The sequence below is a fragment of the Leptidea sinapis genome, chromosome 37, assembly GCF_905404315.1.
Source record: "Leptidea sinapis chromosome 37, ilLepSina1.1, whole genome shotgun sequence".
Lineage (NCBI taxonomy): Eukaryota > Metazoa > Arthropoda > Insecta > Lepidoptera > Pieridae > Leptidea > Leptidea sinapis.
The window spans coordinates 1,226,662-1,240,340 of record NC_066301.1 but is presented as its reverse complement, the minus strand read 5'-3'; positions in this window follow the sequence as shown (position 1 = coordinate 1,240,340).

Genomic DNA, 13,679 nt, shown 5'->3' with positions numbered 1-13,679 from the left:
AATATCAACATGCCATATTTTAATAAATTATGTGTATAAGTTGTTGTGTACTACGCTATATAAGTTACTATAGGTTTTTAAATATCCCACGAAACTTCTAAATTTTTCGGGATGAAAATTGATGTTGACCGGGGATGTAAGGTATCATCATGCAAAATTTCAATTAAATCGGACCAGTAGTTTCAGAGATTAGCTCGTACAAACAGACAGAGAAACAATAAATTTGAAAAAATAGGGATATGTTCTATTTCTCTTTTTTCATTGCCCTGACTCAGTTTTGATACTACAGGCTTATTACAAGTATAGATTATATTATATTATATATTATAAACTTAGTACTGAACTACTACTTATAAACTGAGTTTACGAGATGATTCTTGAAGCTAACAGTTTTAAACATAACATAATATACTCCCTACACCTTGTTATACACTCAATATGTTGCATGTTTTAAGTAACTGCTCGTAATTAGTGTAAGTTTTTGTATTTTTATTATATATTGCGGAGAAACTTGTTTTGTAACTTTTTAAGTGTAGAATTTAAATGCTCACAGAATACGTCCTCTAACTGCGATCTCTACAAATGTAAAATAGTTGAAGTCCTCTTAGAACTACGAATGTTACGAAAAATTTATAGTTAAATGTTATGTTAAATATGCTCATGGAAGCTATTTATGTATGTATGCGTGTCCCCATTATGTTCCCATCAATTATAATTTTACTTTATATTCAGTAGCGGTCTGTAACTCATGCAGTTTCGGTTCACTTTTAATAAATGTGATTTAATAATATGCATATTCAAAATTCGATTTTTTTAATGAAGACTACACTTCCGCCGTTAAATAGAAGCCTACTCTACATTACGCATCACAAAGCATCCATCTCCATCTTATAAGCTTTATTAATTATATTATTAACATGTGTGTCAAAAATAAGTTGCTGTCGAGTGTAATTCCTCAGAAATGGAGGAAAGGGGCCAAGAATTGATCCCTGTTGTACTCCAGAACTAATCTCAAATGTTTCAAAACCATTGATAACAACCTTTTGATTGCGCATGGTAATAAAAGACTTAAGCCTTCACCAAGTTATTTGACTTAACTTCATACTTGCGTGTATCAGGCTTAAAAATATTTGATTTTTCCCAAACCAAACAACAGAATATTTTAACTGCGATAATTTTGGTATTGTCAATGTTACCCAGAAGAATACCAACACCTCACAAATAAATAGTAATAAGCGCATATTATAAATTTGCAATTTGATGAATTCCATCAGATGAATGTGACGATCTTTCCAAAACTTTTCATCAAGTACTTATCGTAAGGTCTTTGATTTGATCCTAGGATCACTACTTTTAATTATTAGTGAATGTTTGAAGTTGTCTATTGTTATGAAGTTTGATTTTTAACCGAACTAAAAAAAGAGTAGGTTCTAAAAAGGTAGGTCGGTGCCAAATGTAATAGTAGGTAGCTCAACTCGCCCACGCGTGACATTGAGCGGGATAGCTTCGTCTAAAACATAACAACCCAAGCGGAAAAACATGCGTGGCCAGACAACCTTAATAATTACAGTAAGTAAGCTGGTAAAGGTGAGGTGAGGAGCTTGCATAAGAGGTGTGTTAAATTAAATTTTTAGTTATTTGGTACTTTTCAGATTTTGAAGTCGGTTTTTTTTATATTTATCATAGTTTTTTACAATCTTACATTGTATCGGTACAGGATCGGTCACTATAATTAAAATGTCATTGGCAAACAAGAAACATATTTGGTTAATAATAATGTAAGTATATGAAAGTATTATTTTATAACTTCACATAGTTTTAACAAATTTTCATAATTGTAAGAGTTGTAATTACAACTAAGTGCAATACTTGAATAGGTAAAATAATCCAATTGGATACAATATCAGATTACAGGCATACTCGTAACTTCAACACAAGTGAATCAATTGTGGTTGGCTATTGTCGAGAACATGTGGTACACTAACGAGATCTATCTATGGATACGATTGCAGTTCAATCGATATTCTATTCAGTATTCACATAATTATATTTATTTAATTTTGTTGTGAATGAAAAAATAATTTGAATCTAATTCGGTTTTAAAGCCCGTCTCAGACAAGTGAGAATAAACCATCTTTAGATTTTGAATTCTAAAACTATAAAAGTCAATTCAAATTCAAACGATAAATGATATCTATTAAAATTATTTTTCTGTTAATAATACTGAAAGCTTTTATTAAAAACATATCTTAGTTTTTTCAACATTATGTCGTGTGATTTATAATATTTTTTCGCTTAATTCGGTAGGCAAATATAAAATACCATATCTTACCACATCAGTAAATGTACTTTCTACAACATCGTTGAACTGTAGTTTGTTTCAACACAACGAGCATTACTCACAGCGATCGATATAAATGTTATACTTGCCAAAATAAAACGATCCAACACTGCCACTGCATTAAAAGTATCCCGCGATTTCAATAGTTCCATTGTTTCCTAATAAATGCCATGTACGATTTCATGATGTAACCGAAACGTGTTATGAATTATTTTTCGCGCAATTTGTCGCAGCATGTGGCTATTTCATGGTCTTAAGTCTTACAGGAGCCAGAAGAGATTACCGATTTGTGTATATTATCATTATGATAAAGATGCAAATGATGCAAAGACATGTTGAATATTCGAAAACGTAAGGTACTTATTGTATAGCGCTCCGCGTCTCTCTATTATGCGCAAAGGAGATTGACCACCAAAGAATGGGCTTTGGTTTCACATTGTATCATGATAAACCTTCATGAAACTCACCATATAAGTAGAATATTATGATATATGATAATTATATTGAGGATGTAATGTTTACATTACATCCTCGAAATAATTACATCTGTAGATCGCCGTATATTTGCGAAAATCAGGTTAAATGCATTTCTTCCCAAGTGATGTTAATTCATAGTAAGGTTTTTCATTGCTTTACCCAGTTTTAACGCTTGAATTTAATCAATCAATGAATATTCAAGAATTAAATTTTTATGAACAATTAAATTAAGTAATTTTGTTTTTATGCGACAAAACATTATGTAGAACTTTAAAAAAGATCTACATATAATAATATAATTATTTCAGACAATTACTTGAAATTGACTAAATGTTCGTGTTCATTAATTATTAGCATGGTCAGATTTTGTAGTGTCCAACTATTGATATGGAATAAGTAAAAAACTCAGTTTAAAAATTAAATAAATAATATTACCTTTTTTTGATTACTCTTAGTTACCATTTAAAATAACGCCAAATTAATATTAGTCTGGATGAGAGAGAGATCCTATTCTCAAAGTACAAACTCGTTGTATTATCTAAGATAATTATAAAGTAAATTAATCTAAGTTGGACATAGTAATCCCGGGTCCAAACATTTAACTACCTTAAATAGCATCAAATGGAGTTCGCTCAACTTTGGTGTCAATTCAAAATGGTTCAGATTGAATTACCTCCTAGTAATGCTTCGTATTCTAAAACTAACAGCATTTATTATTGATTAAAATATTAGCAATTAAATATTTAGTGAATATCTGTATATTGTAATATAATTGAGAATGTTAAAATAGATAAACATGATCGGAAATATTAAACTTAAAATAAAACTATGTTGAATACAAGTTATGTGTGTGGCAGGGGCGTGCATTCTATATATGCCAATAGGCAAAGCCTACCTACCATATTTAGAGTCTAATTAATATACATACACTAGATTTCAAGATAATTCAGATAAATTTAGTTCTTTTATTCTATAATCGAACTTCTATTGAACACCCAACCAGTAAGTTTTTCGTTACGCGATATACTAAATTCTCACAGTAAGCAGTTCCGATGCTTACTCATGCCAAGTAGAATACGTTCAATTTCTATAACAAAATTTATTTGTCAAGATAATATGACCACAACAAAAAATATACAATTACTTTGTATATCGTTCTTAAATATGACCATCGCAATTTGACATCTTTAACACATTCGGGGTAAGCAAGCTTATGACACTTCGAAATGACAACCGAGCTATCACGATTAAACCAACGAAAGAAATGATACCTACATTAAGATTTATGAGTAATTATTATGACGTGTCTCGTTCGCTTAGTGTCCAAGTTTCAACCTTATTGCGCCCACCACACCCACACCCATAAGAGTGTTGACATCGCACATGACGTGATTCATGATTTTGAGGTTTTAAAAATATATTGTTCACTAATCAGCACTGACATTTTTTTATATGTTGTGTTTTCGTCATTCGTGTACTTATGTACGGGCGTGAATAATAAAGCTAATTACATTAGTTATTTGTTTTGTGTTGATTTGTTTATTGTTAATTATATTTAGTGTTTATATTGGAAAAAGAAGTTGCTATGTGTTTTGTGTTTAAAATAGGTAACTAGTAAGGAATTAAAATATAATAGAGGAATTCCAGTGCTGGGATTGTGGCGAAAATACGATTTATTTTCATAAATTAGGTATGTATCCTTTTGCACAATTTTCATTCGTAGATAAAATAAAAATTGTTTCTCTTTATAGACCAATGCAAAAATATTAGTTTAACTCAACAAAAAGGTAAAATTATGAGATATTGCAATACCAAGTATTACGAAAAATACACTTGGCTAGCTGGATGCCGCCATTTTCCAATCCAATTTCTTCCCCTGCTGTTTATTTTCTACAACGAAAACTGTACTGTGGGATCATACTAGTTACGGTGACTTGCATAATTTGACAATTCTTGCTAAAAACACGATCAATCTGACAGAACGGCAGAAAAATGTTGGTAAGTGAACTTATATTTATCCTTATAACAGAAACTATTTTTTTTTATATTAATCGCAAATACGACTAGTTGGACTTCAAGTGCCTACCGCGCTGGAAAACCAATGCACGCCCCTGGTGTGTAGTCATTAAATTTAAATGCTAAAGCATCTTGTTGACCGAAATTTGGATGAATTGAGTTCAATTTTTTTTTAATTTGATTATCATAATGAAATAATACACTCGGGTGTGAAAGGTTAAATATACCAATACATCTGTGCATCTGTAGGACAACCTGCAAGGTGAATTAATCAAATATACCGCTTTCGCCTCTCGCCTCCTCACGACTCAAGCACATCTCACCTATAACTATGTATATAGTTACAAACTTAGCTGACACCGATTCCGAAAAAATACAATAATTGATACTAGAATTAGATTAATTAATTAGATTGTATAAAAATACGGAATTATTTTTATACTTTTTAGTGCATATTATTATATCTAAGTATTGTTTTTGAATAGTTTTTGAAATCGGTTGTTTTTTGTTATTAAAGTGAAACTTTTATACATCGTCTCAAACTTTTTGGTCTGTGTAGCGCATGTCGCGTGATGGTCCGAGTAGGTATAAAGTGAAAGGCGCTTGTCAGTGCAGCTAAGGCCAATGTGGCTGTGTTGTTATTTATTAAAGTGAAACTTTTATTTGCTTTTGGTAAATGACGACACAGCTAGTGAGTCCAAAAAACTGATCAACGAGGAAAAAGGCAAAGAATAGTGCAAAACAATGAATGACCATGAATTAATTTTACGCCGTAAAAAAACAGAACGCCGACAGAGCAAGTGCTTATAGAAAAAGGAAAAAAGATCTTGGTGAGTTAACGTAGTTTTTATATCGAATTTATTAAAATTGTTAAAAATTTTTGCTTGTGCATGTTGTTGTTTATGGATTTATTTCAATTTTGATTTATTTATATTCGGTCTATTCAGTATATTTAATTTTATTTAACAGATGCCATGCCCAGTACTAGTACCGTTCAAAGTGGTGAGCCTGCAACTGAAAATATTGTTACAGCAAGACTTTTACATCAAAAGCAACTAAATGCGGAACGATGCCGCAGGTATCATCAAAAATGCAAGCAGGTAAAATCGGGTGCCAATTTTAACCGAGGCACTAGTGACAGCAATACAAGTACAAGTCGAGATACAAGTACAAGTCGAGAATTAATTGTTAATCCAGAGAAATTTCAAAACTCGTCAGATCATCCTCAACAATTTTTTAACCATGAATCTTCGCCGCAGGCTCCTGAAGATACAACTGGCAATGCAAACACCTCTACTCCTGCGCGCGCACGCTTTCGTCGGTACCGACGAAGATTCAACGCACGAAGAACTGATGCAGAAGAAAATCCTTCATCGATCTATACATCTTATATGAGACAGAACGGAGCTCATAATCTTTTTAAAAACTTATTTGAGGATAATCCATTTGGTTTTGCGTACACTGTTTATGATAGATTATGGTTCAAAAATGATTTGAAATCTCCACCTTTATCGTGCAGTGCAATCTTAGAACAAATATGCCCAACTGTCTTGTTACAGGACATTCTTGTGTGTGCGACCTGTAAAACCTCGTTAACTGCTGGAAAAATACCAAATTTGGCTGTGTACAATGGATTTAAGTATCCACCTAAGCCTAATCTCGCTGAATTAGATTTAGTGTCCGAGCGATTAATATCACCGAGATTACCCTTTATGCAAATTCGACGGTTAAGATACGTACAAGGGCAATATCGAATCGCTGGACAAGTAATCAATGTGCCCGTCGACGTTGATAACATGGTCCAAACTCTGCCTCGAAATATAGATGATGATTATTGTATAAATGTACACTTAAAAAAACATTTAATGCAAAAATCCAGTTATTTGCATCGATTAGTGAAAAAAGGGATTGTTAAAGACTGGCTCAGTTATCTTGTAGCTACTCCGCTTTATAAGCATTATGGCATTAAAATTTTAGAGTTAACCGACGATAGTGAAAATCCAGTTGTTGTTTTAGACGATATTGCTGAACCAATTGCAATTGAAGATAGTCTAGTTGCTGAACAGCATACTCTCTTATGGTCGGAGGATAAATATTTACAAATTGCACCGGGAGCGAAGAAAAGACCTATAAGCTTGCTGTTTGATTCTCATGCAGAAGAATTATTGGTTACATTTATAAACTGTGAAACTCATAATGAAGATGGAATTGATAATAGAATGATTGAAAATAATTGAAAAACGGATCAAAATGACTCAACGATAATAAAATATTGTTTTCAGTTTTTTGATATGTGTATATAATCTAAATAATTGTTAAGTATTATGTAAGTCGTACTCTATAAGATACAGAGTTCAGTAAAAATATTAGTTAGAGACAGTGTAATTTTATTATTTCCCATTATCATTCCAATTTTCCAAGTATAAAATTAAGATTGATAAAGCGATTTTTATACCCTTAATGGAATATTATTCGAAAAATTTTTAGTTAAATGTCTATAGTGTGATTTTTTTTTTTGATTTTTAGTGAATCTGTAGTACACTAACTAACAATTTGGCTAAATATGTGTAGATTTAAATATCCTAATAGCATAAAAAAGATTCGGCCGAGGGTCGTTAATTTGCTCCTAAGAATTGAAGAGTTCCGTTACTTTGTCATGGATTCCGTAATCAGAACCTAACCAAACTCTCACCAAACTATCTTTGAAGTATATCCTTTCCAATAAAAAAAGAAACATCGAAATTGGTTTGCGCGATATTGAGTTATTCGTAAATTTATCATCCAGTCAGATCTGGACCAAATTAGAATGGGACCACACGGGAAGCACCAGCTTTCAAATAAAAAAATATCAAAATCACCCAGTCGAAAGTCTTGAGATAACAAACGTAAAAAAAACGACGAATTAAGAACCTGCTACTTTTTTGAAGTCGGTTAAAAAGAGAAATATATCTTACAGCCATTATTTAGCTCGTTTGTTCGTTCGTCATCACATAAATTCATACAAAGTTTGTATGAGCGAACAGGGCAAGAGACTGATGAGAGGCGTGATGGGTATTGGTGAGGAAATCACCCAGGCCAGGGATATCCGCAATAACAGCCTTTCAATTTATAGTATGCTCTATGCTTAAAGCCCTCTAAGTCATATCACTTCGAGAATACTGGAGCCGGTTATTGATTACACAAGGTGTCGGTGAGAAGCGAGACGTAAAACCCACGATAAAAGAATGACAGACTTCCACATAATGCGGGTGGAATGTCACATTTTGACGTTTGGAGGTCCGGTGGTGGAATTTGACTGCTGGTATCAACCTGGACAACTCTTCTGAGCACTTCCCATAATATATTATGCGGTAGAAAGTTCAGACAGAACCCACATCTGCGAAACGCCAAAGAATCAAGTCAAACGGAGATGACTTTATTGTCTATGATTCGAACCGCTCTTCATTATAAAGAGAAGACAAAAGCTAAAAAAAAACTTAAGTCCAAATTATAATGGTGTCAGGATAGGCAGAATCAGCTTAAAATGGATGCCTGATGACCAACTTGCTAGAAGCAAGTTGGTCATCAGGCTACCAAAGATTTCAAAAGAAATTGGAACAATACGAAGAGCCTCTATGTTAAACTGACCTGTATATATTGATGATGCATATGAACATAATTAAATTGCTAATAATTTTAAAAAACATTTTTGTATACGGTCACCCCTGAATGCCGATCTGTGCAAGGTGAGCGGTGCTGAGGTCTTGAATACTCATGAATACATAAAAATACCGGCCAAGTCCGAAATGCATATTTTTTCAAAAATGCAACGTGGAAAATCTCCTGGGTATGACAGTCTCAGCATCGAGCACTTTAAGTATACTGTTGCTTCTGCGTGTTGTCTCTCTGTTTTACTCTTTGTGTATAGGTCACTCATATTTACCGGAAGCCTTAATGCGAACTATTGTAAGTAAGTAATAAAGCTTTTGGGCGTGGCGTTATACACGTCCATTAACCCGGCCCCTGGGAGAGTAGAGCCACCTTCTCTACTCTTCACTTGGGCAAGTCCTGTCTGGCGCGTCCATGTCGCGGGGGTGGGCATCTTACACTTCAGCAAGCCGGAGTGTGTAGATGGCGGAGTTCAGCAGGGACCCAGTACTGCGGGGTATAACGCAGAACCCGTGCCCAGGGTTACGGGTGAAGACCTCAACGGTGGTGAATGCGGAGACAACAGTTGTCGGTACGGACTTACCAGCGGAGGAGGCAAGCTACAGGGGCGTAGAACCTGGATCCTGATGGAGGGCAGCGGTAACCATCAGTACCGAAGTGAAGCGAAAGAACCATATGTTCTGAACCGGTTCACTCTTGGATTAGTATAGCCACTGAGGCTATAGTACCGCGATGTAGAAAGTAACGGGAACCTACTACATTATTTATCCCATGAGAGTTGCAATGATGAGTATGTTTAAAGACAGAGTAAGACCGCCTGGCAACCCGCGTATCGGTCAAGTTGATACTAATGTCAAGTTTAATTTGTTAAATTTATTTCTATTTTAAAATAATTTTAAGACTTCAAAATATAAAATATTATGTTATGCAAGTAAATTTTAATGTCGGTAAACTATTAAATAAAAGTGTATAAAGTTCAACAGCTGCAGAGTGCAGACGGGTGTCCGGTGTACTTAAAATTGTTCGTGCTAACGGTCGGATTTTAAACTGTACAAAAGGAAGCAGAAGATTGAATTCAAAATAATCTCAGGGAGTATTTCTTTTCAAAATAACAAAATAACTAACACACTATAATATATTATACACCACATAAAACTACTTTACATGATATTACTTCAATAATTTTAATTTTTTTTTTGCCTTTGTATTTTATTTTATAAACTTCTACTATTTTATAACCTTGTAAGTCATTGTTTTTGGATATTGTTTTGTATAAAACGACCAAAATGATGACTCGCGGAGCCTTAGCTCGTCAGGAGGAGATTAACCTCCAACTGACTTTGCAGCAATTAAAGGCAGCTAAAGAGGAAATCCTGCAGTTGCATAAGGAAAGGGATGAAAATGAAAAGGAATTAATTGATATGCTAGCCAGGAATAGACAATTGAAAAGCGAGATGGCTGAGTTGGATGAGAAATGTTCAAATGCTATTGGGGAACGTGACCAACTTCAAATGATATTAGAAGGTTTTGGGAACTGCAGTGATGCATATGAAGAGGCCCTGAAGCGCATCACTGAGTTAGAAATTGAATTGCATGATGCTAAAAATGAAATCAGTAATTTTCAGATCTATAAATCCAATTTGACTCCCTCACATAACCAAAGTTTATTTGATGAGTTGGTCTGTAGCGCTCCTGAAGTTGTTTCTGCTAAGACTAATTCCAACAATAGTTTAATAATTAACCTTACAAGTCACAATAGTCACCTGAATTCATCTAAAGAGGTTAAGAGAATTAAATGTAGCAGAAACAAGCTGAAAAAGTATATTAAAATAAATAAATACATAAAAAAGACAAATAAATTAGTAAATAAGCAAAAATTAATGAACAAAAATGTAAAATTTAGTAAAGAAAGAATAGATCTAATTAATCAATTAAATTTATACTCATTAACAATTCAAAAGAACCAATTAAAATATGAATCAGATATAAATAAATTAAATAATGAAATCCTAAATCTACAGAAATCATTGGAAACAATGAATAACAGATACAATGTTACAAACAAACAAGTGAAGGATCAAGTACTGGTTTAGATGAACTTCTTATAAACAAGGAGTCCGTGACAAGACACCACAAATGTGTTACCTACAACTTAGAGAAGAAATCTGAGCCTACTTGTGAGCCTCTTGCTAATCAGCAATTACCTTCACACAAATATAATCAAAACACAAGCTCATCTAATACTAAGTCTATCAGTTCCTTTAAACCAAATAATGTGAATAGCAAAATTGTAATGTTTAGTGATAACTTAGGTAAAGGTATGGGCCGGCTTATTTCAAGCGAGATGGGACAGGCAGTAACAAATTATTGTTTACCAGGACTAACCTTTTCACAGATTGTGCAAAGGCTATCTAAATTTAACTTCACCCCTGACACTACCTTAATGTTATTAATTGGAAACAGAGGAAATACAAACAGAACACAGCTAATCAAACAGTTTGAGTGTTTAGATTCTCTAAACATAAAGAATGTTGTTTTGTTTACTTTCCCCTACGGTCACAGATTGTCACAATCTGAAAATGATATCAGATATAAATTGAATTTATCACTTGACATGTTGATATGCAACAATAGAAATAAATTCCATTTGATTGATATAAATAATTATATTAAATCTAATTTCTCTATGAGAAATATTATTCCAATATATTTAAAACAACGATTAGCTATATCGCTATTCATTTTATTTTATACAATCAGCCAAAAACTTGGTGTATCACACTGCTTCTATTGAGCAGTCTAAATTTGACATTGATGATAAAAATAAAACTTTGGAAATTATTCCAAACAATTTAAATTAATTTATAAGACAAAAGGGAATACCTCTTGCAATGAACCATGTTATAGTATAGTATCAAACAAATCAAAATTTATTTGTTGTAATAATGTTGTTAATCTGGTACACCAAAATATTCAGGGTATGTTAAATAAGGAACTTGAAATTGAAATATACATGAATTGCAATAACATACATATACTCTGTATTACTGAACACTGGCTTAAATCACATCACATCATGTTTAACTTCACTAATCACCGAGTTGGTAGTTCATTTAGCCGAGTTAATTCAATACATGGTGGCTCATTAATATTAATTAATAAAAATATTAAGATCACTGTGGACAACTTATTAGTTTTGATTGGCCGACAAAGAAAACTATAACTAAAGACATCACTGTTGTACCAATTACACAGGGCCGTCTGAATTTATTTAAATCTTACCTATTTAATAAATTGCAAGTAATGCCTTTAGAGGAAAATAACCCCAATGTTCTATATAATAATTTTTTTAATTTATTTAATACTGAATTTAAAAAAATATTTACATCAAAGACCATTACAATTAATACTAATACCAAATTTAGTGAATGGGCTACAACTGGAATTCATAAGAGTAGAATGAGGCTCTACAGCCTCTATGATGAAAAAACTTTCAACCATAATCCACTCTTTCTGGAATATGTAAAAAAATATTCAAAAACATTTAAACATGTTTGTCAAGCAGCAAAATCTTTATACTTAAGAAATAAAATAAGACATTCTAACGATAAAATCAAAACTACTTGGAAAATTATTAATAATGAAACTGGTAAAACAAAAGATCAAAACTCTGAGTTTAATCTAAATATTAATAATGTAATTGTAAAATCAAACTTAGATGTTGCTAGAGCTTTTGAAAATTTCTTTACCAATGTTCCCATATCTACCACTAAACATTTAAACTTATGTCCAACCAGGGCAATATCATTACTTTCTGCAAATGTTACTAAATGTTCAAATAATTTCCAATTTAAGTATGTTAATATCTCGGATATCATAAAGTCATTTAAAGAGATTAATGTTAAAAAGACAGCTGACCTCTGGGGTATATCTGTTAAAGTAATAGGCTCTCTGATTGATATAATAGCGCCTGATCTAGCCCTAATATTTAACAACTGTATAGACTGTGGCACATTTCCAGACCTCATGAAGCATAGCAAAATAATACCTTTATTCAAGTCGGGTTGCTCATCAGATCCCTCTAATTATAGGCCTATCTCAATTTTGCCTACCCTGAGTAAAATATTTGAAAAACTAATACTGTGTCAACTACGCGCTCATTTTAACATAAATAAAATTATACATGATAAACAATTTGGATTCACTCGGGGACGTTCAACTGTTGACGCAGGTGTTGCATTAATGGAACATATTTTTAGTGCTTGGGAGGATTCACAAGATTCTTTAGGAATCTTTTGCGACCTTTCCAAAGCGTTTGATTGCGTCCAACATGAAATTCTAATCAGGAAATTGCAACACTATGGCATAAGAGGAAGTGCATTAAATTTATTAATCTCATATTTGAATAACAGGATACAGTATGTTGAAGTTAATAGTGAAAGGTCTTCAGGCTCCGTGTTAGGAATGGGTGTCCCGCAGGGTTCAATTCTCGGACCATTTCTGTTTTTAGTTTATATCAATGACCTACCCTATCTTATAAAGAACACACATGATATAGTATTGTTTGCGGATGATACATCACTATTATTTAAAGTTAATCGACATGCAACTACTATTGAACATGTAAATAATGCTATTTCTAAGGTAGAACAATGGTTCAAAGTAAACAATCTTCTTTTGAATGGTAAGAAAACGAAATGCTTAAAATTCATATTACCAAATGTAAAAAAGATTAACACACATATTAAATTAAATGGAGAAATGTTGGATCTTGTAAATAAGACAGTGTTCTTGGGTATAACTCTAGATGAGAAGCTTCAGTGGGGTGACCATATATCTGCCTTAGCAAACAGATTAAGCTCTGCAGCATATGCGGTTAAGAAGATAAGAGAACTGACTGACATAGATACGGCCAGAATAGTATATTTTAGTTACTTCCACAGCATTATGAGCTATGGTATCCTTTTATGGGGTAATGCTGCTGAGATCGATACGATATTTGTGCTGCAGAAGAGAGCCGTTAGAGCCATTTATAACATGGGATCTAGAATTTCGTTAAAGAATAAGTTTAAAGAAATAGGTATTATGACAGTGGCCTCACAATACATTTACGAGAATTTGATGTTTGTACAAAAGAATAAAAATAAGTTCACAAAACTAAGTGACTTACATAGTATTAATACTAGAAATAGGGGTA